Genomic DNA, 25,834 nt, shown 5'->3' with positions numbered 1-25,834 from the left:
CACAGGGCCTTGTTGGGAAAGCAACGGCACGGAGAGGCCTTGATCTCGACGATGGCTGTTGGTGACGGTTTGCTTGTAATAATTTCACATTATAAGTGTTACAGCTCGGCTAATGGGGAAGAACGCGACTGCACCAACGAGACAAATTGTCGTGGAAATCGAAACGACGAGCTAAATCTATCCGCACAATTGAATCGCGCGATACTGAATCGTGACTCTTCATCAAACTTGCTCGGGGAGCGATGACGTGCAGTTGATGGGAGGGAATTGTTACGGAGCTAATTGCTTATGAAGGTGGCGGTTGGCAAGCCTGCAAACGCCGCTCTGTTGTTGACAGACAATCGATGAGCGTCGCCTGATGTGCGAAATTAAGAAAAAGATGCCTCCCTCCTCCTCCTCCTCCTCCTCACAAGTGTCCCTCTCAACATTGCAGCTGCAGCTTGCATTGGCCAGATTTCCCATCCACTCGCTCAAGAGGCAAATCATTGGCGCCTTATCTCGCGACGAAGCACGAGGCGCCTGAACTATCAGCTAATGAGGTGGGCGGGAGGCATGAAGATGGGAATCGGCAACAACTGAGAGCAAAAAAAAATGTCTAAAGTGATTTCGGTTGCTTCCAAAGAGGAAGTTGTGATGACAATCGGGCGGGTTGTGAGGCATGTTCGCTGATTAATAACCGACGCAATTGGAACGAGCGAGGCTTCACTCTCTGTGCGAGGAGAAGCCCTTGCCACCATCGGCACGGATGTGACAGAGGAGTCAACGGTGTGGCGAGCGAGCGAGCGAGAAAGGTCCGACTGCTGGTCACGTCGTGCGAGTCGGATCGGCTGCCAGAGCATCTACTCGGGAATCAGGATCGTGGGGAAATGAATCCGCTAGAAAAGCCGTACCCCAAGGCTTTGCTGTTACAAAATATCAAAGAGTTTTTAAAAGAACGCCCCCCGCCCCCCCTGTTATTCGATACAGCGACGCTCTCCGAAGAAAGTTTGGATGTCAGGGTATAACACTGCAACGGCTGGATATTTGTTTTCGTAAAAGCGATTTGATTGCATGATTGAGGTTTAACTGCTCAAGTACGCGTGTATATATAGCTTTAATTGTGAACTCGAAACGTTCGCCGTGGAATGGTTGACAAAAATAAATAACATGTGGCCTGTCAAACATTTATTTGACGGTGCCCAGAATATTTAGAGAAAGGGAATGACTGTGGGTTGGAGTCCGCCTGGGACACGGCCGTGTGTGTAGTGTGGGTGTGTCGTGTGTGTGTGGAGTGTGATGTGTGTGTATGTGTCGTGTGTGTGTGATGTGTATGTGTCGTGTGTACGTCGTGTGTGTGTGTCTCGTGTGTGTGTGTCGTGTGTGTGTCATGTGTGTGTGTCTCGTGTGTGTGTCATGTGTGTGTGTGTGTCGTTTGTGTCATGTGTATGTGTGTCGTGTGTACGTCGTGTGTGTCATGTGTGTCGTGTGTGTGTCGTGTGTACGTCGTGTGTGTGTGCCGCGTGTGTGTCTGTCGTGTGTGTGTCATGTGTGTGTGTCGTGTGTGGGTCGCGTGCTCATGCCAGGTCTAGACCGAGCCATTCCCGGTGCAATTGTGGAGCATGGAAACCCCCCACCCACCTAACTGCACAATAGGCACGAATCATTCTACTCACCTCGACACACTCTCCCAACCTACCTCTCCCCTCTCATCTTAATCTATTCCCCTCCACGCTGTCTCATATCTATTCCATCTCGGATCACTCTACTCCCCTCCACACACTCTCCCAACTCTCCCCTTTCGTCTCACTCTACTCCCTTCTGCGCATCCTCCCACCTACCTCTCTCTCTCATCTCAATCTATTCCCCTCCACGCTCTCTGCTATCGACTCGATCTCGTCTCACTCTACTCCCTTCCACTCTACCACATTCTACGCTTCAGCAAACCGAAGTTTTCTCGTGAAGCTCCCGGTCCACTTTCGCTCCGTACGATGTCGCCTATTCTCCTCTGCTGTCCCCACATTCAGGAATTCCACTCCCCCAGCAGTCTGTGTTCTCGACTCCCTGCCTCGATTACACATTCCTGCGGAGGGAGCTGGTAGGAACGTTGGGTTGCTCGGTCAATGGCCAGGGTCAACGGCGGCGTGGTGTATTCCGCAAATATGCCCGACTGTGAGGGCGGGCACAAGCCGGCGTGAGTAGGTTAAACGTTGAGTTTTATAAGGGCACCACAGGGTGACCAGCTTCTCCCCACCCAGCCCCACCCTCCCCTCCCAACCCAGCCCCACCCTCCCCACTTAGCCCCTCCCTCCCCACCCAGCTCCTCCCTGCACGACGGACACAATAATCCCCTGTGGGCTGGTGTAACCAGGAGGTTCCTACCAGTATAAAGTCCAGGCTCAAGGCCTTTATTTTTCTACTTTGACGGACGTGACCGCTGTGTCTGTACAGCGTCTTAACGATGCACGCTCAGAATCGCGCGACTGCCCACGGGAGAACGCTGTTCGTGGTTCAACATCCACACGCAGACGTAGGCAGTGCCATGAAAGTGAAGTTGTCGCAGTGAATGCGCTAAGCTGCACGCGAGGTCGTTGATGCACATTTAGAATTATAGCGAATTGCATTGTGGTCAAATTCGCGAACATCTTGAATCTTGATGTTGAATAAAGGTATTAAATTATTTTAAGTTTGAATGGATACCTTTCAGCATTAATTATTCGAGTATGGCGCAGAGGCTGTGTCATTTATTTTTCATTCTATAAGCGTCAGGGGGGAGGTGGGAAGGCGCATACAGATACGGTATTCAAGATTCACGCCTCGAGGTCAGGACACCAGGAGGAAAAAGCCTATCATGACATTCGACTGGTTCACGTTCTCGTGCAAAATGCGCACGATATTCCCAGCCGCAGTCCATTGATGGTTGTGAAAAAGGGAATTAACCCCCCGACGTTGCATTTGCACCTCTCGTTATGGATTAATCAGCCACAGGTGCGCGTCGCAAATCCGCGTAGCTCGCTCCAGCCGGGGGGTGTGGTGGTGCACAATTGCCGGCAAGAGGGCAACTTGAAGAGCTTCTGGAGGAGCGCTTGCGGTGCGTCATTTGTGGTGGTTCCATCTCGGCGGCGATGAATTTGAGGACCGTGGGAAATGGGACCACCGGCTGCTGCCCAAATGGCACCCACAGTATCGTGTTACCCACAACGACGTCGTGGCACCAGCATTTTTGCACCGACGCGTCTTGGCACCGGCCGCGTGCCAAGACGCGTCGCTCGATGTGTCGCGGCGACCACGCCGCGCTCAGTAATCACAGACGACGGGGGCTTGTGGGATGAGTCTCCGATTCACTTTAGGGCAAACACGTGGGCAAGCGATACGGATCGCTGGCTGCGTAGCCGCAAGGAGGCCTAACGCCCGCGCGCACACTCCTCTCTATCCCATCTTGCTAATTAAAACTGCACGGGGAAGTCGGACGTGTCGCACAGAGGAGAGAGAGGGAGAGAGGCGAGGCAGCTCCCGGGGCTTGTGGGTAGTGTTGCAAGCGGTGGGGGGTGGTGGGGGGGTTACTTGATGGTTTCCCTGCCGGTTTTCACACACCCAGAATCTTAATTTGCAAATTACAACGTGGGTTTTGTCGACGCGTGTGCTGTGCGCGCAAGCAGATTTCAGCCTCCCACGCGTTTCGCCACCACCACCACCACCCACGTCCCTGTTCCATGAGTGTGCGTGCGTGTGTGGTGAGTGCGAGAGAGAGGAGGCACCGTAAATAACGGGTGTCTGGCCTGCGACCTTGGCGTGACATTGAGGACACTGACATGGCGCTCTATCCCAAACGCGTGGCTGCTCTCTGAGAGCATCCACCCACCCACCCCCCGCCGCCCTCTGACGCTTATAGAACAGAAGGAAAAAAAACAACGATACAGCCTCGGCGCGTTGCTTATGTGTTGATACAAGGAATAATTTAATAAATACAAAATGAATGGGCGTAGCAAGCAACTGGTTAGAGAGGCTGTGGTTGTGATCCAGTAAGCACAGCGTGACAAAGGCATTGGCAGGAATTTTTTTCAGGTTTATATAATTTCGCCATGGGATATCTGTCACTGCTGTGATGGACTCTTTACCGATGGCATCGTTGGAACGGTTCGGTCGCGCGTGTGTGTGTGTTTTTGCGTAGCGATTAGCTTAACGTTGCCTTTATTCTCTCCTTCTCTTTCAAATTTCAGCTCTTGGAACAACTTTTGGTCGAATTGTCGTCTGATTTTCACGGGCTTCTTGCCAATGTGCAGAACACATACGGATTACAAGTACACACGGCGGCATTGCGAGCTGGCCTAAAAATAGAACGGTTACGGTTAATGAAATAAGGGAAAAGCCACACTCGCAAGCTTTGTTTGCCAGCGCAGTGGCTTCTGATATATTGATTAATGACTACGGGAGGACTCTCTTTTCAACAAAATTAAGTCCTTGAAATGCAATCCAGATAATACATTTCACTGAACACGTCTAGAATTAGAGTAAATAGCATATGGCTTATTTGTTTTCTTGTTGAGTTCATAACAATCTTGAGGCTTAATGAAGACGTGAAAATTATCCACTTCATTTGATGCCTCTCGGAAGAGCCGTCCCTAGGGGTACGTCGAAACGGGAAGACTGCCTCGGGCCCCGCGCTTTGGGGGACGGTGTCTGATGTAGTACTTCCGGTTTAGTTTGAAGGCGTCGGGGTGGGGGGGGCACACACAGTGGGGTTTGCCCCAGGCCCCGCACCCCCTTATGGATGTCCCTGCCTCTGGGGGTTATTTGTTTTTGTTGACAGGTCATTATTTAGTAGGTGATGCAGTTAAAGGGCTAATTATGTCGGCAACCAAATCTCCATCCACGTGTCCGATCGTCGCTGGATTTGTAAGCTAAGGGAGGGGTTTGAGCGTGGTAAGTCCTTGGATGGGCGACCGCCAGTGCATACCAGGTGTTGTAGGCAACAATCTGTGAGTTGCCAGGAGATGGCGGCACAGCAATAGGTTTGGTCCATTCACTGGAATGGATCTGTCACTGGACTGAATCTATCTCTGCAGACTTTTGAGTGTTGTTCCTTCGTACGCGTAGATTTTTTTCTGGGTTCTCAACTTATCTCCTTTGCGCCAAATCCTCATTCATGGAAATGAGCAAACATCCCGATGCAGGACCCTCCTGATTTTTTTCAGTTTAAATCAAAGACTCGATGAGCGTTAGCATGGGGAAAAGAAATGTGAAATTGCGGAGATGTGCGACGCATTCTGATTAGGTTACAGTGTACGCTCTTCAGGTTTAGTTTTACGATGCTGCCCTTAGCGGCTGCTGCATCATCGCCCCCGGTAATTACACCTTCAAGCGAACAATTTATTAACCTGCATTTCACTCGAGCGCAGAAAATGTTATGCACCCCTTCTCCGTGCAGATATATTAGCTTTGCTCGTCCCGTGACCAACCCAAAACAAACTAACCCCAGAGCATCCAAAATCATTAACATTTGCGGCGTTTCGTTGTGCCCTGACAACCTTAACGAAGCGATTCTAGATTTGAAGCTTTCGTGACTGCAAGGATTCATATTCTCAGGTTTTTTCGGTAAAGTCACGTAGGTAAAAAATTCAAATTAATAAAAGTAAAATAAAAATAAAATAAACTAAAAATCACGACGTTTCGGAGGCAACACAAGCTTCCGTCTTCAGGTGGAACAGTCACATCACGATAAGAATCGTGCTGTGACTGTTCCTATCGTGCTGTGACTGTTCCACCTGAAGACGGAAGCTTGTGTTGCCTCCGAAACGTCGTGATTTTTATTTTATTTTTTATTTTACTTTTATTAATTTTAATTTTTTACCTACGCGACTTTACCGAAAAAACCTAAGAATACTTAACGAAGCGTTTCGTGAAAGTATGCCGAGTTTGTGATCTTGTCACGTGGCAAGAGTCGATTGTGTTTCGAGGCGCCGCGTCATTTGGGCTCATTTTTTACGAAGCTCCCGTGTGCTCGCTCTCTACCTAATGGCGCTTGTATGAAATAGACCCCCGTCAATGTACATTACCGAGCCCCTGTGTAACGGCGACACGCGTTTTATGGACAATCAATGTGGAACGCGATACGACATTTTTTCTCAAACCGATTAAAAGGCGCGAGCGACGAAAGCCTGTCGGGAAAAAGCCACGCCGGTTCGGAATCTTTGCTGTATTATCTATCAACAATGTCACATCTCCTCCCTTTGGCAGGCTCTGGCTGATCAAGGGTCGACTTCCTTCCACCGTGGCACCCGTGTGTTCTGAGATGACTGAAGGGCCCAACATGTGAGATGCACAGAGTCTGCCGCAGGTGGGGCGGGAGGTGTTGGGCGCGATGGATCCGTGGGTGGGTGGGTGGTCGTGAGCTGCAGAGCACTCGATTGGCTTCCTTATGCGCTCGCCGGTGAGACTCAAGATGCACGATGCCAACCCGAATGCTTCTCCTTCCAAGTTTGTGCGATCTGGAGCCGATGTAGATGTCGCATTTTTTTTGTCAACGCCGTGACGTGGCGTTGACGCACGACCCGGCGTTTGACTTGCAATCCGCGCGTCAAACACATTGATGTGAAATAAAAGCTACGTTTGGAGTTTACATTATTTATATATGGTTGTATTTTGGAGCTGAACAGGTGGCTCAATGGTAGACTCGGCCCATCATCTCTCTGGGATTCGAGAAATTAAGTACCACTTTGTGGGGAAGTCAACAGAAAGAACCAAGAAGATGAATCCCTGCCGTCACGAAAGCTTTAAATCGAAATTTAAGTCAACAGTGGTTGCCCAATGGAGAGGCCTTCCTCCCACCGTAAAAATTGTGAATTTACACCACTGGGTCATGGCTGTAAAGGGGATATGAGCACCACCTCAATGCCCATTTGAGCAGAATGCGTTTTATTTTTACATGTTCTACACGATCTTTTTCCTTTTCGCCTTGGTGGACAGCTTAAGAGCGCGTACCCTGAGGGGTTTTTATGATTACCTTTATTTAATTCACTTAGAGTTTTGCCCCGTTGCATGCCCGATTAAGCAAAAACAACAGAGAGCTCCCAGATGTGTGGAGTTTACAAGCGGCTTCGCAGTACGACGAACAAATACCTGGCACGACACATACGCACACACCCGTCCTGGCTGCTTGCAACTCGGTAAACATGTAAAACGCGCACCGCTGGAAGTCTTCTCGCAAGCACCCATGCTGCCACACTTTGAAGGTGCAAAGGCTGCAGCAGCGAGTGACACCGCTCAATGTTTGTTCTGCGTTTTCAAATACATGTTTTTCGGGTCCGAGGTGGGTGCAGCAGTCACGGAAAACTCCCCACCCCCTTCCTTCATTAAACGCGCAGCGAGCAGTCGTGATGAAGATTGACCAAATAACCCAACTGACCAATTTGGGAGTAAGCAGGCAGGCCTTGATCTAGCAGTGGATCGACAAAGGACTGTCCTGTAAATTAATTTAAAGGTCCGTAAGTACCGTTGTGAAAAGCTCTGTGATTTCCAGCTCAATTTAGCACGAGGCAGTGTCCATCTCCTGTATACATCCCCGAGCCAGTGGGGGACATTCCTCATTCCTATGGCGGGGACAAGTCTTTCCATAGGACAACGACGATGGCTCTTCCACACATCGTGGTGCTCATGTTATCAACCCTGGAGGACTGAACAAACCCGACTTCTTGATCAGAATGAGAATATTTATTTATACTGGAGAAATCCAATGAGCTTTTTCTTCACAGATGTCTCGTAGAGCTGTCCACTGTACTTCTGTACGCTCTACTTCCAAGCCATCCAGCCAGATCTCGTGGCCGGAGAAGTGAAGGGTGGCAGAGGATAAATATTGGCAATCAACATCAGTCATTTCGATTTAAAGCTTCCGTGACTGCAGGGATTCATCTTCTTGGTTCTTTCGGTAAAGTCACGTAGAATGGAAATAATAAAATAATAAAAATAAAACATAATAAAATAATTCTCACGACGTTTTGGCCACAACGCAAGCAGCCGTCCTCAGGTGGAGAACAGGTCTGTCGGGGAGACAGCGTCCTCAGGTGAAGACCAGGTCTGTCTGCCCGACAGACCTGGTCTTCACCTGAGGACGGCTGCTTGCGTTGTGGCCGAAACGTCGTGAGAATTATTTTATTATGTTTTATTTTTAATATTTTATTACTTCCATTCTACGTGACTTTACGGAAAGAACCAAGAAGACGAAACATCAGTCATTGCTTATCCACCACTGGATAAAGGTCTCCCAAAGCCGACGCTGTCGCTCACGAATCTGAGATGTAACAATCCACGTACAACCTGCACACGATAATGGTTGCACGGCTTCATCTCCTCGGTTGGTGTCCTCTCTTATTCGCTCTATTCCCACGGCTGCCACTCCATTGCTATCATCCCGTCGAGTGAAGCTTCATTCGCGCCTTGAATTTACGTCTTAAATATGACAGAAATATGAACCAAACAATTATTCACCTCGTTACTATGACATGGATCGGTAAATTCGATGCAGCGGCCAATGAAAGAGCCGTGAGTATTGGCACCTTTGTGCCAAGACGCATTACAAAAGCCATAACGCCGCATCGATGACATCCGTGCACGTCTTGAAATTTCACGAAGAGCTCAAACAAGTTTTTTTTGTATCCCACCCACTAGGTTGAGGCGTGCAAATCCAACTCGTATTTTTTCCCCCAGAAAACAACGATGACAGGTTAATAAAAAAAAGAGATATATATACACATTTTACCCGACCAACACAAACAAGCGTTTTCTATTCAGTGTGGCAATGCTATTTTCCCTTTAGTTTCGTGAAAAATAAGGGGTTTAATTCACCTCGTTGACATTGTGAAAAATGTATATTTAAAAAATATATATGACTTTTTAACAATCAGCATTTGCTTTGGGTGTTTAATTAATGCACTTGCTTGAAGCAACCACCCAACTCTTCATTATTGATCGGGCGGTATTGATCACAATTTAACGTCGAACACTCGACAAGAATGCATCTCGTCCTTAAACACTTCCAGCGAGTGTGAAGCATCTGAGGACAGCCTTTTGACCTCAAAATGTCACATTCCTGTCTCAAAAGACCTTGCCAAAGGTCTGACATTTATGCCAATAGGGGTTGTCCTTTGCGGACGACGGATACATATGGAAGTTTATATATTTTATGTTCATCTTTGCTGCCACAATTTCTCTCCCCTGCTTTGTCAATGACTTTAGAAAATGAATGTGCACATTAAATTGCCATGTTAGCATGTATGAGACGGAGGGCAGTCTGGCTTCATATGCATTCAATACATTCCAGAGAAAAGACAAAGCAATCGAGTGTGCTTATTTGTAACAAAGCTCTTGCTCTGAAAGAAAAGCAAAATCCAGATGCATTTCATGACCCTAATTATTAATCAACGATGCCATAGTTATTAGTTTTTTTCTAACTTGTGTGTGTGTGTGTTTATGTAACAAGGTGGCTCTGCAACGAAATTGAATGACATTTGAACAAGCCTCTTCTGTCGCTGCAGGAAGCACAGCCTCGAGCTAATTACTTAAACCAAATTCAATTCCCTTCCTTTTAAGCATTCTAAACGCATCTGCAGAACAGCGGGTTACCAGATCAATACAGAAATGAGGAACGGAGGGATGCGCGCACACACACACGCACACACACACGCGCACACGACACTTACCTGCAGAGTTATTGGAACATCGGAGCTGCAACGTGACTAGTTTTGTCCTCTGTGCGATAACCTTGCGAGTGTGACTGACGGCCGGGCTCGAGAATGCACCGGACTGGCGAGCTTGTTGTTGCTGCTGCTGCTGCTGGGAGCGCCGCTGTCCGTTACCGCGCGAATCACGAACCAGAGATTCCAACCTCGGGCTTCATCGCCGCGACCAATACAAAAATTACCAAGGGGGGTGGGTGGGAGTTGCACACGCGCATCGCTGCGATGGCGAATGAGCCCGCGCCTTTGCTTGGATACTAGAAGTTTTTTTTGTTTTGCGCGTGCAGAAATATAATTCAGCGGGTGTGTGTTGTTTACCCAAAATAAGTTTGCCTCTACGGAACGCGTTCGCCAACTGGCCACGGCAACGACAATTCGACAATCGGGACGATGGCGGCGGTGATCGGAAATGAATCGACCGCCCCCCCTCCTCCCTCCCTCCGTCCCTCGTGTGACAGAAACGCATTAGACGAAATGTGCGTCTGAAATACGCAGGGTGGGTTTCCAACGTGTCGAGTTTAAATTGTATACTTGGTTGTTGCATTGCTTAAAAAAACCGAATATATTTTAATTAGCAGTCTTTTCCAGGGAAACCTTATTCAAATGTATATTTTTTTCTTGGGTCTTTCGGTAAAGTCACGTAGGTAGATAGGTTAAAATATTTTACCGAAAGACCCAAGAATAATATATAAGAAAATGTATTCCTGCCGTCACGAAAGCTTTAAGTCCTTATTCAAATTATTATTTTCTATTTGGACACATTTCATGCAACAAAAAAAAATGAAATCGATGAGAAGTTCACTTACCCTGGGTAACGCGAGCTTGAGCCGTGCAAGAGAAAGTAATTGGCTACTTAAGCGGAGTCATTTTATCATCACAAAGAGTGAAAAAATAAATTCGTCCTTAATAAAATAAAATAAACTGATCGAGGCTGTCTTTGTCGTAGCTGTCCGAAGGCATGCCCAGCTTTCAGAGAGAGAGGAAAAACCGTGAAGAAAACTAAAAAGACGATAACATTTTGTATAAATATCTTCTCCCAGCTTATCTTTCGCCAGATGAACCAACGAAGAAAATGTGCTTCAACCGGCGCGTCCTTCTTGTCAGTGCTTGCGGAGACGTACGAACACACACACACATGCGATAAATGCGTCCAAATGCTCCTAATCTTCACAGCGGCACGTGGAGGATGACTGGGACATCCCTAGTAATAAATAAATAAATCATAAGGCGCGTGACACGTACACACGCTGTGTGTGTGTGCGTCTCAACGTCGATCGCCAGCCCGTAGGGTTTTTTTTCTCTCTCTCTCCCCTCCAGATAGAGGCGTTCACACCGCCGAGCGAGCGAGCGTGCGTTGTGAGTGTTGCGTGTGCCGCGCGCGTTCACGTCGCCTGCCCCAGAGCGGCTCGAGACTGCGGGGTCCGCCTTGAGGCTGCGTCGCCTCTCGTGGCGCCGGGGAAGGGCACGTGGCATGCGTCTTCTGGGACAGAATAGGGAGCGGTGGCGCAGCGGTTAGCGCGCTCCGCGACGTACCCTCCCTCCATCCCCAACCCCCCCCCCGCCCCGGGAACGCGAGTTCGATTCCCCCTCACTGCCAACGCCGGTGACGATTATCTGAACCGGTCCTGGGCTTCCCCTAGGTCGACTCGGCCTCCAATGAGTACCTGGTGCGGTGTGTAGTAAACATCGCCGCTGGGGAGACAAAGGGGGCCGCGCGTGGTGCTGGCCACCGACCCCCTCGTGTTCCATAGCGGCCTTAATAGCTGCTCGCTAACAGCACTTGCCCTTACAATCTGTTAAGGCTATACTGGCGCTCTTTCTCTTTGTCTTGTCTGAAACAGGATGTTTATATGCGGAGCCAGAGTGAGATGCAAAATGGTGTAAATGGAAAGAGCCATATTTCGATTTAAAGCTTTCGTGACTGCAGGGATTCATCTTCTTGGTTCTTTAGGTAAAGCCACGTAGAATGGAAATAATAAAATGATAAAAATAAAACATAATATAATAATTCTCACGACGTTTCGGCCACAACGCAAGCAGCCGTCCTCAGGTGAAGAACAGGTCTGTCGAGAAGACAGAGTCTGACTCTGTCTTCTTTATTATGTTTAATTTGTATTATTTTATTATTTCCATTCTATGTGACTTTACCGAAAGAACCAAGAAGTTGCCTCGTTTGTTTGGTTTCCGTTGTCTGAATTTGGTTCCAGGAACGTGCAGCATCCTGGTCCAATGAAATTTGATCGTTTGGTTTGAAACGTGCGAATTTCAAACTGCGGCCTGTGTGACAACCTTCTGTGCTGAAGAACAACACTTCGACGCGTCTGAAACAAAGCATTTCTTGGTGAACAAGAAATGCTTTGTGTGTGTGTGTAATAACGCTCCGGTTACTTTGGAGGTCTAGATTTTAGACAAATTCGTTTGATTCAAGGAGGCGTAGGGCATAGTTACAGCAACTGAGTGTGGCATCTGAGAGTGTGACTCACAGGCTCTATATGAATCTCATGGCAAAACACACGGACACCCGGTGCCACATCTTCTGCGTAATCGCCACTTTGTTGGTGCCATCTTCTTGGGAAACTCTTCTCCTTGATGCTGTGCCAATTAAATGGGCAGACTGGTTGTTGTGGTGGAGACGGGTTCTGTTTGCCAATTCACCACCACCACCATCACCACCACCACCACCATCACCACCATCACCACCACCACCATCACCACCACCACCATCACCACCACCATCACCACCACCATCATCACCACCACCACCACCATCACCACCACCACCATCACCACCACCACCACCACCATCACCACCACCACCACCACCATCACCACCACCACCACCACCACCCACACAACCACCATGAACATCACCCACACAACCACCACCATCACCACCATCACCACCACCACCACCACCACCACCACCACCACCACACCACCACCATCACCACCATCACCACCATCACCACCACCACCATCACCACCACCACCACCATCACCACCATCACCACCACCACCACCATCACCACCACCACCACCATCACCACCATCACCACCACCACCCACACCACCACTACCATCACCACCATCACCACCATCACCACCACCACCATCACCACCACCACCACCATAACCACCACCACCACCACCATCACCACCACCACCACCATCACCACCATCATCACCACCATCACCACCACCACCATCACCACCACCATCACCACCACCACCACCACCATCATTACCACCACCACCACCACCATCACCACCACCACCACCACCATCACCACCACCACCACCATCACCACCACCACCACCACCACCCACACAACCACCATGAACATCACCCACACCACCACCACCACCACCATCACCACCATCACCACCACCACCATCACCACCACCACCATCACCACCATCACCATCACCACCATCACCATCACCACCACCACCACCACCACCATCACCACCACCACCACCCACATCACCACCATCACCACCACCACCCACACCACCACTACCATCACCACCATCACCACCATCACCACCACCATCACCACCACCATCACCACCACCACCACCACCATCACCACCACCACCACCACCATCACCACCATCATCACCACCACCATCACCATCACCACCACCACCACCATCATCATCACCACCACCATCACCACCACCAACATCACCACCATCATCACCACCAACACCACCATCACCACCACCATCACCACTACCACCATCATCACCACCACCATCACCACCACCATCACCACCACCACCACCACCATCACCACCACCACCACCATCATCACCACCACCATCACCACCACCACCACCATCACCACCACCATCACCACCACCATCACCACCACCACCATCACCACCATCACCACCACCACCACCACCCACACCAACTCTCTGATTATCCCCTTGACTTCCAATTTGCTCCAGAAAGGTGGCAGAGTTCAGATCGCAAAAGCTGGTCGCCCCGCTCACTCAGCTGTGCGATAAGGCGGAGGGGAAGAGGCGGACGCGGAGAGAATGATGATAATAAAATGATGAGACGCCCAGAGCAATCTCTCCCCAGCGCACACCGACACGTGTGAATAACGCTGGTCGGCCTGGCCTATTTGTTATGCGCGGAGCAGCAGAAAAAAATCAATGCTCCATGTCTATTGTGTAGCCTCACCACCTCGGGAATTAAAAAAAAAAATGTAAGAGGTGCAGCCCTGCAATTGCGGTAAGAGTACATCCCGTCCTGAAACACTTCCATCGAGTGTGAAGCATCTGAGGACAGCCGTTCTTTTGACCTCAAAATGTCACATTCCTGTCTCTGAAAGACCTTGGCAAAGGTCTGACATTTACACTTAGGGGTTGTCCTTTGCAGACTACGGATACATATGGAATTTTATTTATTTCATGTTCACCTTTGTTGCCAAAATTGCTCACACCTGCTGTGTCAAATAATTCAGAAATTTGACATGCAAATTAAATTGCCAGATTGCGTAACGGATGGTATTTTGGCCTTACTGTATCATGCTGGCTGTACATATGTTTGTTTGTTTGTTGAAATCCGTTCGCACCGTGCTCATCGAAGGTGCATGGGAAGGGCAACAAACGAAACACAAAAAGCAGTTCTAGAGAAATTCGTTTTCAATTTAGATTTAAAAGAGCGTTCCAGACGGCCGCAGAAGCGCATCTCAAAGCCACGCGATGTGGCCTCTGATCGATTGTTAGCCAAGAGCTGCTGCGAGGATAACCGTAGTTCGCGCGATGGTTCATGCTCCTTGACGAGATTAGCGAGGAATTGTCGTTCATTTGTGGAAAGCACTTTGTGTGTAATGAGTGCGACCTTATTATCATGTATTCGTTCCGCAACTGGAAACCAATGCAGCTCTGCGAGCAACGCACGGACACGATCGGATCTTGCCGAACCTGACATGACACGCGCCCAAAAAATGTTGCACACGTTGCAGCTTGCTACTGCTTTTTGCCAGACGTCTCGTAGAGTAGCGAGTTGCAATAATCGAACCTTGTTGATGCTATGCTACGTGCCAACGTGTTGGCTATGTCACGACTCACTCGTGGCCGAATGTGGTGAAGCATGGTCAAACAGCCCCCAAGGCTGACAGTGTGTGAAAGAAGCCTTGATCCAGCTGTGGATTGACAAAGGACTGACAATTATTTTCATAATCATAAACCCATATGCCCTCTTGTACACACGCATGCAAACACACGATATGTGTTCCCTTCTTTATCTTAAAGTAAAATTGCATTTGTAACCATGGATATAATAGAATAACGAGATTTATTTCTACGTAATTTTATTTTTTAAACGTTAAAGTATTGAAACTAAGCAACAATAGAATTAATCAGGAATATACAATGTCACATCACAACAAGGGTAATGTGCATATTGCCGAATATTTATACAGTGAAAAAATATATGTTCTGAATAATATATAGTGCCTCTACAGCAATGGTAACATCTGGCAACCCAGCAGCATTTGTTTAATGAGTCTCACTGCTGATGAGACAGAATACCAAAACCGGTCCAGGGTTTGCTTGAAAAAGCAAATGCTCCTAGATAATATTGGTCTAGATAGCTAAAGCACATCCATATTAGTAAAGTTCAAAGTTCAAAGTTCATTTATTAGGTATAGCCCTGTGAGCCATTCGGCTCTTGAATCGGGTGCAACCGCAACAAACAAAAAACAAAAACATGAACAAAAAAACATCTTAAAGTGACTATCTAAAGTATGTGTGCGTGGGGATACAACATACCACTCCTGTTTATATATGGAAACATTATGACCAAGAGTAATCGGAAATCATGTTTGATGCATAATGTTGCGTGGTTTTTTTTGTATATTAAAGCAATGATAATAACAATATCCGGTTATTTGACGTAATTAAAATATAATTGCTTTTGATAAGCAAGTAGTATGAAAGTGGGTGGCCAATGAACCATCAATGAATTGTCACTTGACTCTGCAACTACAAAGCATCACAACTACTTTGTTTTACTGCTAAATCTCTTGGAACCAAGAGTGACAAGGCTAATGAATGGGCAATTGAGTCCACACAGCATTGCACTCCTTAACGTTCTACCCCGGAAATCAGGCAGTGTGAGTGGGGCTCTGATTTGGGTTAGCACAAAAACAAGATAGATTTGCCTTCTTGAGAAAATAAAAAAAACACAGAAGAAATGCAACATTGTATTTGCTTATTTAATCACCATCATCATCTTCCTCCTCAAAAGCCATGATCAATCCACTTCTGGATTAAGGTGTAGTCACCAACCCTCACGGTCTTGCAAAGGTAGAATCTATTTTGCCCAGGCTTTGGAAGTTAAGCTGGGTGGAGCCTGGTTAGGACTTGGATGGGTGCTTGCTAGGGATTGCCAGGCGTTGGAGGAACGGGGCTGTGTATCATCCCCCTTGTGTGCATGGATTTTCGCACGTGAATCCAAATGCTCATATACGGAATTGGCCACATCAACCAATGCAGGACCCTGCTGAATGCATTTTTCTTCAGACTCAGTGAGGCTTTTCCGAGTAATGAATTGCCATTATTGTTGTGATAGACATATTAACTTTATCATTTTTATTTTTTTCTACGTACATACATAGGCTGATAATCGATAATGAAAAAAATACAATATGCAAAATAGATGTATTTGCTTTAGTTAAGTACGTTCATTCCATATTCTTTTCCTTGAGGGATGGGGTAATTTTTTAAAGGGTGGATTGTGAATGATGGAAGACATTTATATATTCCAGGTGACATATGGACCCAGGAACCATTGCAATTTGCATCATCTTTATTATTTCTCCACTGCTCCCACTCGCTAAATTTACCGCTTATGGCAAGCCCTGCGCCTGACGACTGCACACAGTGACGGTAAACAAACCAAGCACACACCTAGGGGGCCGTCCATAAATGACGTCACGCGAATTTAGATGATTTTTGCCCCCCCCCCCCTCGTCACACGGCGTCACAAAAAGTCAGACCCCCCTCAAATATGACGTCACAAAGCTCTGCCCCCCCCCTCAAAATTATATTTCCATTTTGTAAATAAAACATGCTTCAAATCGCTTTAAACTATTGTCATTGTAGTGCGTATTTAATGTGGCGCTGCACTCTGATGTTGTAGGAGTGTTGTTATAACAATTCTATATTTATTTAAAGTTGCGCATTTTGATGTGACGTCACATTTCTCAACCCCCCCTCCCTCCTCGTCACACATCGTCACAAAAGTCTGACCCCACCCCCCCTCTAGGTGCGCGACGTCATTTATGGACGGCCCCATAGGGCCCTGAGCAGCTCAAAGGGCAGCAGATTCACGTGGCATATAGGTGTGCCGTCAAATAATACTAACACTATAAAGAAAATAACAAAAAGTTAATTCATCTTTCTCATCTCTATCTCGTCTGCATCTCTCATCTCACTCCACCTCTATAACTGTGCGTCCCGTTGTCTTCCTGTCGACGTCATTTCAAAATGTATCGCGTTGTTGCGCCCAGTTGGCCAGCACTAGCACCAGTGCATCCAGAGACTCAAGTTGGCGTGGCCAGTTCTGGTGTAACGCTGCCAGGGCTCTGGGCACGTGGTCTCAGGCGTCCCTCGCGAACCTGTGCACCTCCATAATAAACCGGCCTACGCGGTCACCGTGACACAAAAAAAGAGGCACTCTGCAAGCCATTGCACTCTATCACCTTGGCGCTAATGGGCAGACTGCTGTGCCCTTTAGAAGATGGGCAGGGAGTGGATGAGATTAAGAATGATGCCTGCGTCAGACAATGGTAAATGGGGATCCCTGGAGTCAACGGGGCTCAATGAAAACGTGCGAATAACAATCGCTGACATTTCATGCACTTAGGGCTCGATTGCACGCAGGTGGTCTGGTACACGCAAACGAGTTCGTTTACGGTGGGAAACGCCTTCTGAGAGGTGGTGCTCCGTTCACGTGAGAGCGGCCGCGACTTGAAAGCTTCTCTCTGCCTACTGGCTGCTCGACAGTGAATAAGCTGCTAATGTGTTTAAGAGAACTTCTTTCTTCGCGGGGCAGGAGGGAGGGGCAGGAGGGAGGGGGGGCAGTGGGGGTGAGAGGGAGAGGAGGGGGTGGAGAGGTGTAGCAGATGTAAGGAAAAACTCAAGATCAGACGAACATCTTTTTTGTTAATTGACTGTGTCGGGCTTAACGACACATTCATATTTACGCGATCTAACCCCCCCCCCCCCCCCAAAAAAAAACTCTATTATGAATACTCAAGATATTAATCCATTCATTATAACAACAAAGATGTAACTTAAAATAAGGACATTCCGAGGCACAAAAAATGACACACGCAAAGGAGCAACTTGCCTCTTTGTGTAAATGCGGATAGCAGGGCACTCGAAGCTAAATTGGAAAAGTAACAGAAGTGTGTTTGGCCTCCTTAACACCGACGTGAGAGCCTTTAAGAATGTTTAAACTCAAACAAAACTATTTTTTATTGAACCAGGTAAGGCCCGCTGAGCTCTCTATAGGTCTTTTTCAGAAGCGACCTGGACACAAATGATAGCTCAACGAAATGGCTTATCAAGTCGAAATTTATAGCGGCCAAAGGCTGCATCAACAGGGTTGTCATGGTGAGTGCGCTAATTTACCATGAGCTCTAAGCCAACGGTGTTTACAGAGGACGTGCGGGTACATTGACATGTGGTCACGAGCGCGTCTCTGATTTCGAAATGCTGAAATATGACTCGGATTGTGTGAGTAATCTGGAATTGGCGATGCATAATGGGATTGTTATTACTTTCTCCCATTTCCTGTGATATCCAAAGGTGACGTTAAGAGCCTGATTCTTGAGCACGAACACAAATCCTTACTACTGTAGGCTTTGCCATCTGGAATGAAGATACAGACTCATTTTATTCATACAAAAAAAATATTTTCCAATAATTAAATTTCGATCTTCCTACCGGCATCATTCCGTGAGACGTAACAAATAGACTATCACAGCGAGCAGTACACCACCCTGTGTCTTTCGCACGGCATTCGAAGAGCAATTGACGAGATGTTGGTCAGTTTAACACGTAGGCTTTCGCGACCAATAGCATACAAAATAATGCACGTTGACTCATTAATCGCCCCCCCACTTTGCACAAGAGCGCAGAAATGTGGTCACCACATCTAAGCCTTCATATAAAGAACGAAACAGGTGGACTTCTCCACAAATCTGGCTGTTGCCTGATGAAGCTAGTTGTAATTACTGGCGAAACGTCGTACTCAGATTGTAAATGTTGTAGCTTGGCTCTCCAACACACCGGTGTGCTGTACTAGTATACTACACTATACACTACACTGGTGTGCTGTACTAGTGACGAATTGGCACGTTCTGATTACGTGATGACCCTTACTAGTTGGTTGTGTCGGGTGGTGGCGGGTTTTAACGACACATTTGTATTTTGACTTAAAACTTTCCTGATTATAGGAATTCATATTCTTGGTTCTTTCGTTAAAGTCACGTAGAAAAAAATGTTTATTAAAAATAATAAATTGAAAATAATCAAAAGCAAAAAACCCAGGACTTTGATGAAGACCATTTATTGCTTTTTACTACTTTTAATTTAGAATTAATTTTATTATTTTTATTTTATTTTTATTTTCTATCTACGTGACTTTACCGAAAGAACCAAGAATATGGACACATTTATATATGTACGCGATCTAAACCTCCCAAAAAAACCTCTATTATTAATTGACGAGATATTGTAGCGAGTTTGGTGCGCCCTTCGAGGGCGTCACGAGTTTGCTTGATGCAGAGCGCTCACGCCTCCCGTGTAAAGTGTTTCATGGGCAGCGGTCGGCCGCGTGATGAACAGATTGCACTTCGCGTTCACAATGCGGGGAGGGGGGTGGGCGACTCTTTCGTTTTCCGCGTGTGAAGGACATAGCCGCACGTGCCGCGTGTTGTTCGAAAGCGATTAAGCGCAGGCCCATTGCGGTCGACAGTCTTGAAGCCGGGTGGTAATTCCTGCTGCTACTGCTGCAGTCCCCTCAATTGCCTCGTGTCCACACTTGCATGCTATTCCAAGATTGTGTCTTGCATGGGAAGTGTAACGGGGCCATCTGATTACGGGTGCTGAAAGAAGCAGAATTAAGTAACCCAGCTTAAATATACGCTCCAAGCGTGGTGGTGCTTTCATTTTATGCAAATTATTTTGTCAAGGCGCCCTTCCCCCCTTCCAACCCAGCTTAAATATACGCTCCAAGCGTGGTGGTGTCTCATTCAGACGCTGTCTCCCTGACAGACCTGGTCTTCACCTGAGGACGGCTGCTTGCGTTGTGGCCGAAACGTCGTTAGAATTATTTTATTATGTTTTATTTTTAGTCTTTTATTACTTCCCTTCTACGTGACTTTACCGAAAGAACCAGGAAGAAGATAAAAAAACCCCATTAAATATGATTCTCTGTGTTGTGGACATTGGTGGTCAGACAAATCATCGGCTCGCTACACTTGTTTAATCCAGAGTGGACGAGGCCTGGATTCAAACCAAGCTAACTCGGCAATGCTTTCTTAGTGCCTCTGACCAAAAACATCGTCTCTCTGAGCAACCCGGCCACCTCCGACTGAAATTTCCGCGCAATGAGAAATTGTCACCGTGACAATGACGACCACGATAACGACGGCGATGACGTCGGCGGTGGTGTTGGTGACGACGATGATGACGATGATCGCACAAGGCGCGTTTCGTACGCTTCACACCGCTGGCAAAAAAATCGGGCGTAAGTTTTTTTTTCGAAGCGAGGCAATAGCATCGGCATTGCGAGCGGCGTGCAATGTAAAAACAAGAGGAGGAGAAGAAGAAAAAAAGCGACCAAATGTCGCAGGGGCGGTGGGCGCTGTGGCGTTGCGAAATCCCTCCCTTGACTAGCGGAGCTGCGGCGCTTTGAACGCAAAGTGAGAGCCGTGTGGAATAATGATGGGAATGAGGTGGGTGGGGAGGGTGGGGCATGATGGAACCTCGCTCCTCACCTTCAGCAGTCGGGATTGCGTGGAGTTGGCGATGTCATTTTAAGGGTGGACGAGTGCCAACTACGTCGGCACCGATTAATAATATCGCCATCGTCAATGATTATTTTGATTTCGCGAATTATAACGCGCGTGTGTGCGTGCGCGTCTACGTAAGAGCGCACGCGTTTACTGCATTGTGTAGACGCGCGGGGGGAGGGGGGGGGCATTTGCAGTCGAGGCATTGGCAAAAACAATAGCCAACATCCTTGCCAATCCTTGCCAATAGCAATCCAATGGCAGTGTATTTAACGGTTGGCGACGTAGCGAGACGCGAGGCGTCGTTATACATGGGGTGTGGATGCTGGTCGAGGAACGTGTCCGCTGAATAAACACAGGTTAGAACAACGTACGCCAACGACTGCGATTTACTTAAAACGTCAACTCTGTGTGTTTTGGGGGGTGAGGATGAAGGAGGGGAGGGAGGGGAGGGAGGGAGGGAGAGGGGGAATTTAAATCCGTGTTTAATAAAGGAGGTGTTTAGCGTGTGGCATGCTTATGGATGATTGAGGTTTGTCAAGATTAATGCGTAAAGTAGCAGCGGGCGCTGCATCGGGGCTCTCGCCCAAATTGCAAACGCGGGGCTGTAATGCTGAGTAGGCGTGTTGGGGAATTTCACACCCTCCGCTGAATACTAATGTCTTCCCTGCTTCTCCCCCCGCAAGGAGTGGGGGGTGTTGGGAGACGCGCGGAGCAGCGGTGCAGCGGCTACGAACGCCGCTGCACTGCGCTACGAACCCGGCGAACCCGAGGTTCGATCCCCGCTCACGGCCAATACCGGTGACGATAATCTTGCACCGGTCTTGGGCCTCCACCTAGGTCGACTCAGCCTCAAATGAGAACCTGGTGCGGTGTGCAAAACGTCGCCACTAGGAAGACAAAGGCAGCTGGGCGTGGTGCTGGTCACCCACTCCGTTGTGTGCCGTGCCATGCCAGCCTTAATAGGTGCTCACTAACAGCACTTGCCCCTACAGTCTATTAAAGGCTATACAGGGGGGGGCGGTTCTTTGTCTTTGGAGTGTGTAGGAGGGGGCTGGTGAGAGCATCAGTAATTTATCCGGTAAATTGTGATACTTTATTTTGAAATGTCTCAGGTAATTATTTATCATTCTGAATATGAGTGATAAATAATGCTATGGGGTTTAGACACTCGTACAGTGCATCGACACCCCCCACCCCTCATTTCCCCCCCAGCAGTTTGACGCATTGTCACGATCCGGCTCCACAATTTAACATTTCCATTATTTTATCGTTTTTTTTTACTTACCATCTCATTTGTATCGTTTCTCATTTCGTCCGTCTCATTTGTGCCGTTTGGTTCGCTCCCACATCCAAAATGTAACGTGCGGATATAATTTGCGTGTCGTTTGTATGCATCGTACTTCTGTTCTCAGACGCGTGATTCAGTAATGTTCCATGCGCACGCGAATTGATTTATCGTGATTAATTCAGTCATCGTTACACGTCCAATAGATATTTAATTTTTTGCATATACAGTACACTTCGTGCGACAATGAGTATGCTTAGCGCTACGTGTTGGGGAATATTCATCGAGATGAGATTTGGAGATGGATGTTGGGAATATCTCTCAGGGACAGGAGGCAGAATGACGAAGTGACGAGCCTCAGCAACGTTGATTAATATTCTTGAGGTCGGGCAGGCGAGATTGTAGATGATTTTGTTCTTGTGTTGAGAGAAATAAAATGCAATTCGAAGGGCTATGGAATTAGAGACTCAAACTCACATAGAGACCCATTTACTCACACAGAGACTCACCGAGATCTAAAGACACAGAGATCCACAGACTTACACAAAGACCCATCGGCTCGCACAGAGGCACAGAGACCCAAAGACTGACACAGAGATCCACACACTAACACGGAAATACATAGACTCACACAGAGACCCATATACTTACAAATACTCACACACTCACACAAAGACCCATAGACTTACAAAGACCCATACACTCACACGGAGACCCATACACTCACACGGAGACTGCATACAGTATATTGGAAGTGCGATAGAGATGCCATCGGTGCAGAGAAGACAGGGTAGAGGGAGACCGAGCTTGAACTGGGGGATGCGGTGGGATGGAGTATGATGAGTGTAGATGTGATTGGGTTAAGAGCCACAGAGTAGAAGCTCATGGAGAAAGTCCAATCAGTCAACCCCATGCAATCATGGGACCTCTGGCTTTTAATAAGGATACATTTCAAATACTAACTACACAAGACTTCGGATATATAAGTCGGTGGCCTGTTTATCAACACGAGCCCATTGCGAGTAGGAGTCAATTTTTCAACAAAAATCAGAGACAATATCTTCGAAAATAGTGTTTACTTAGATTGTACAGTCAAGATGTTTGTACAAAACAATCGGCTACTTGGAGTGTCTTAAAGGTCATTTCGTTTCCTCCAGTTGTTTTAATGGCAGGGAGACTAATGTGAGAGTCTTGCCAGCGGCGGACGTGCGTTGCCGGTAAAGTTGAACTGCTGACCTCGAGCCTGCAACAACGACAACAACAAAAAACGCCGCTGATGTTCCAGAGCGACGCTCAAAGCGTGGAATGCGAAACGGATGGCGAGAATGGATTTTGACTGGAGCGATTGACGATGCATCTCATGTTATGATATGGAGCGGCGTTAGCGTTTGAACTCTTTAAACGGATGTGTGCGTGTGTGCGTGTGTTGTGCTCCGCTTTGCTCTCTGAATATCCTGAACCTTTCTTCATGACGGCTGAAGATCAGCAAACACAGACGCGTCGCACATTGCATTACATGCGTGCATGCATTTACAGAGACAAAAAAAGATTCCCACTGAAGCCTTACCAGACTGTTGGGAGCAAGTCCTGCTGGCGGGCGCCCATGAAGGTCAGCACGGCACACGATGGTGTGGTGTGGTGACCACCAGTGGTTCAGTGAGGACGTAATCCAGCTCTATTTAACACTCCTGACACCAAATGTAGTGTACTCATTCAGAGACACGAGTAGGAGGCGTTATCCCTCTTGTTTATTGCGGCTCTCACAGCCATAGGGGGTCACTCCATACCGGGTCTGGACAGGCAACATGCTTCCAGACCCACAGCTTGAAGAGGCAAAGACCACGACGACAGTAGCATGACGAGCTCCATTCCAGATTCTGGCAAAATCTCCCGATGATGCTGGATGCAATTACCAGCGAAACGTCGTACTACTCAAATTGTCAATGTTGTGGATTTACTCTCCAACACACCGGTGTGCTGAAGTAGTACACTGATTGGCGCGTTGTTTACGTGACGAACCTTACTGGCTGTGTCGGGTGGTGGAGGGGTACGACACAACATTTATACGTATGTGATCTAACCCAAACTCCTTTATTATGAATAATATTGGTCGCGAAAGCCTCCGTGTTAAACTCACCAGTGGTGATGTTTACACACCACACCAGGTACCGATTTGAGGTTGAGTCGGCCTAGGGGAGGCCCAGGACCGGTTTCGATATCCGATGCCGATGTTGGCCACGAGCGGGAATTTACCTTGGCTATCGTAGTGCAGTGCTCTAACCACATCACTTCCACTCTCCACATACATACACACAAAGACAAAGATCCCCCGTATAGCCTTAACAAACTATTTGGGCAAGTGCTGTTAGCGAGCACCTATGAAGGACGGCACGGCACACGAGGGGGTGGGTGGCCAGCACCACGCCCCATCGCCTTTGTCTCCCTAGTGACGATGTTTACACACCGCACCAGGTACTCATTTTAAGCTGAGTCGACCTAGGGGAGGCCCAGGACCGGTTCAGACAATCGTCACTGGTATTGGCCGTGAGCCAGAATCGAACCTGGGTCGCCAGGTTCGTAGCGCAGCGTGCTAACCGCTACAAAGACAAAGATCTCCCGAAAGCCTTAACATCCTGTAGGTGCAAGTGCTGTTACACTTGCCCCTGGAAATAGTTTACCCCCACGTCCAGTGTTGAGACGAATTGTCATGAATCTGTGTCAATATTTAAATCAGGAATGTATTCTTTTGTCTCATATTTACCATCTTGTTTGTATTGTTTCACATTTCTGACGTCCCATTTGTACAGGTGCTTTCACTTCATTCGCCTTCATGTAACATTGAATATCATTTGCATGCATCTTGAGGTTAAAATGTATTTTAATTGATGAATCCATGTGTTGTTAGATGTCTTTAATTATCCATATGAACCCCTATCGTGATTGAATGATCGCATAATTCTGGGTCATGATTCGGGTCAATAATCAATAATTTGCTATCTGGTTTTAACTTTCGTTGGTATTATTTCTTATTTGTTTGGCCTCATTCTCCACTCTCATTGAAATCCATTTCCCTCGATAATCATATTCCCATGAAATGTGCGTACAGTGCCAACAATGCAATGTTAGGGTGTTACAATTCTATGCATTTATTGTGAGCACGAGAACCATTTCAGTTGATAAATCAATACAATGTTACGTACCAAAAACACACATAAATACATACTAACATACGTAGATGTACGTCCACACTTGCGTAGTACGTACATACGCACGTGCATGCATTTAATAGCTGCCAAAGCACGTAGCGACTGTATTAACATGCATGTATTCACCGCAAGCACCCTTTGACGGGATCATCAGCTGTAACAGCCGCACCGTCACGCACTGGCGGACTCAACTCTCCCCGCTGGTTGCTGCTGATGGCGGTGACAACCCGGGCCATCGAGGCTAATGTGGAGAGTGTCGATTGCACCAAAGGGCACGGCGCCATCCAGGTTGTCGGTCACCATCTCAATCATCTGGTCCTGCCAGGCGTGGCTGCACCAGCGCTCCTCTCCGGCAACCTCCAACGACGGGAATCTGTGGCCCCACAAAAACAGCCGCTGTGGTTTTTATTTTTTTCTCCGAGTAACAGCAACACGCATCTTTGGCATCGGCCGAGTGGGCTGTGGAGCCAGAGACAGAGCTCAAGCCACTATGTCCTTAAGGGCCCGTGTCAGTCAATACCATCCCGATGTCACCCTAACACCACGACCACATTTATTGCCCTCGACGTGACCGCCCGTGTGCGTACG

At 47.7% G+C, this 25,834-nt stretch overlaps 1 protein-coding gene across 4 annotated transcripts in view; it reads right to left on the bottom strand.

Annotated features, from left to right (window-relative positions):
• The window catches only part of GPR22 (G protein-coupled receptor 22), a 55,600-nt gene extending 44,510 nt beyond the window's left edge, over positions 1 to 11,090 (bottom strand). For 2 of the 4 annotated variants that reach the window (XM_061562880.1, XM_061562882.1), the window contains exon 1: positions 10,514 to 11,090. The gene's annotated coding sequence lies outside the window, so the exon portion shown is untranslated. Of the gene's footprint in view, positions 1 to 9,671; positions 10,053 to 10,513 lie in introns of those variants that run through there. The other 2 variants (XM_061562877.1, XM_061562881.1) reach the window with 1 other exon arrangement.
• Between the last annotated feature and the right edge of the window lie 14,744 nt (positions 11,091 to 25,834).

This window comes from Lethenteron reissneri, chromosome 30 (assembly GCF_015708825.2).
Source record: "Lethenteron reissneri isolate LAM-NWPU_2019-01 chromosome 30, ASM1570882v1, whole genome shotgun sequence".
In the NCBI taxonomy this organism is placed as follows: domain Eukaryota; kingdom Metazoa; phylum Chordata; class Hyperoartia; order Petromyzontiformes; family Petromyzontidae; genus Lethenteron; species Lethenteron reissneri.
The sequence above is the reverse complement of the archived record's forward strand: the minus strand, read 5'-3'. Positions and strand labels throughout refer to the sequence as shown.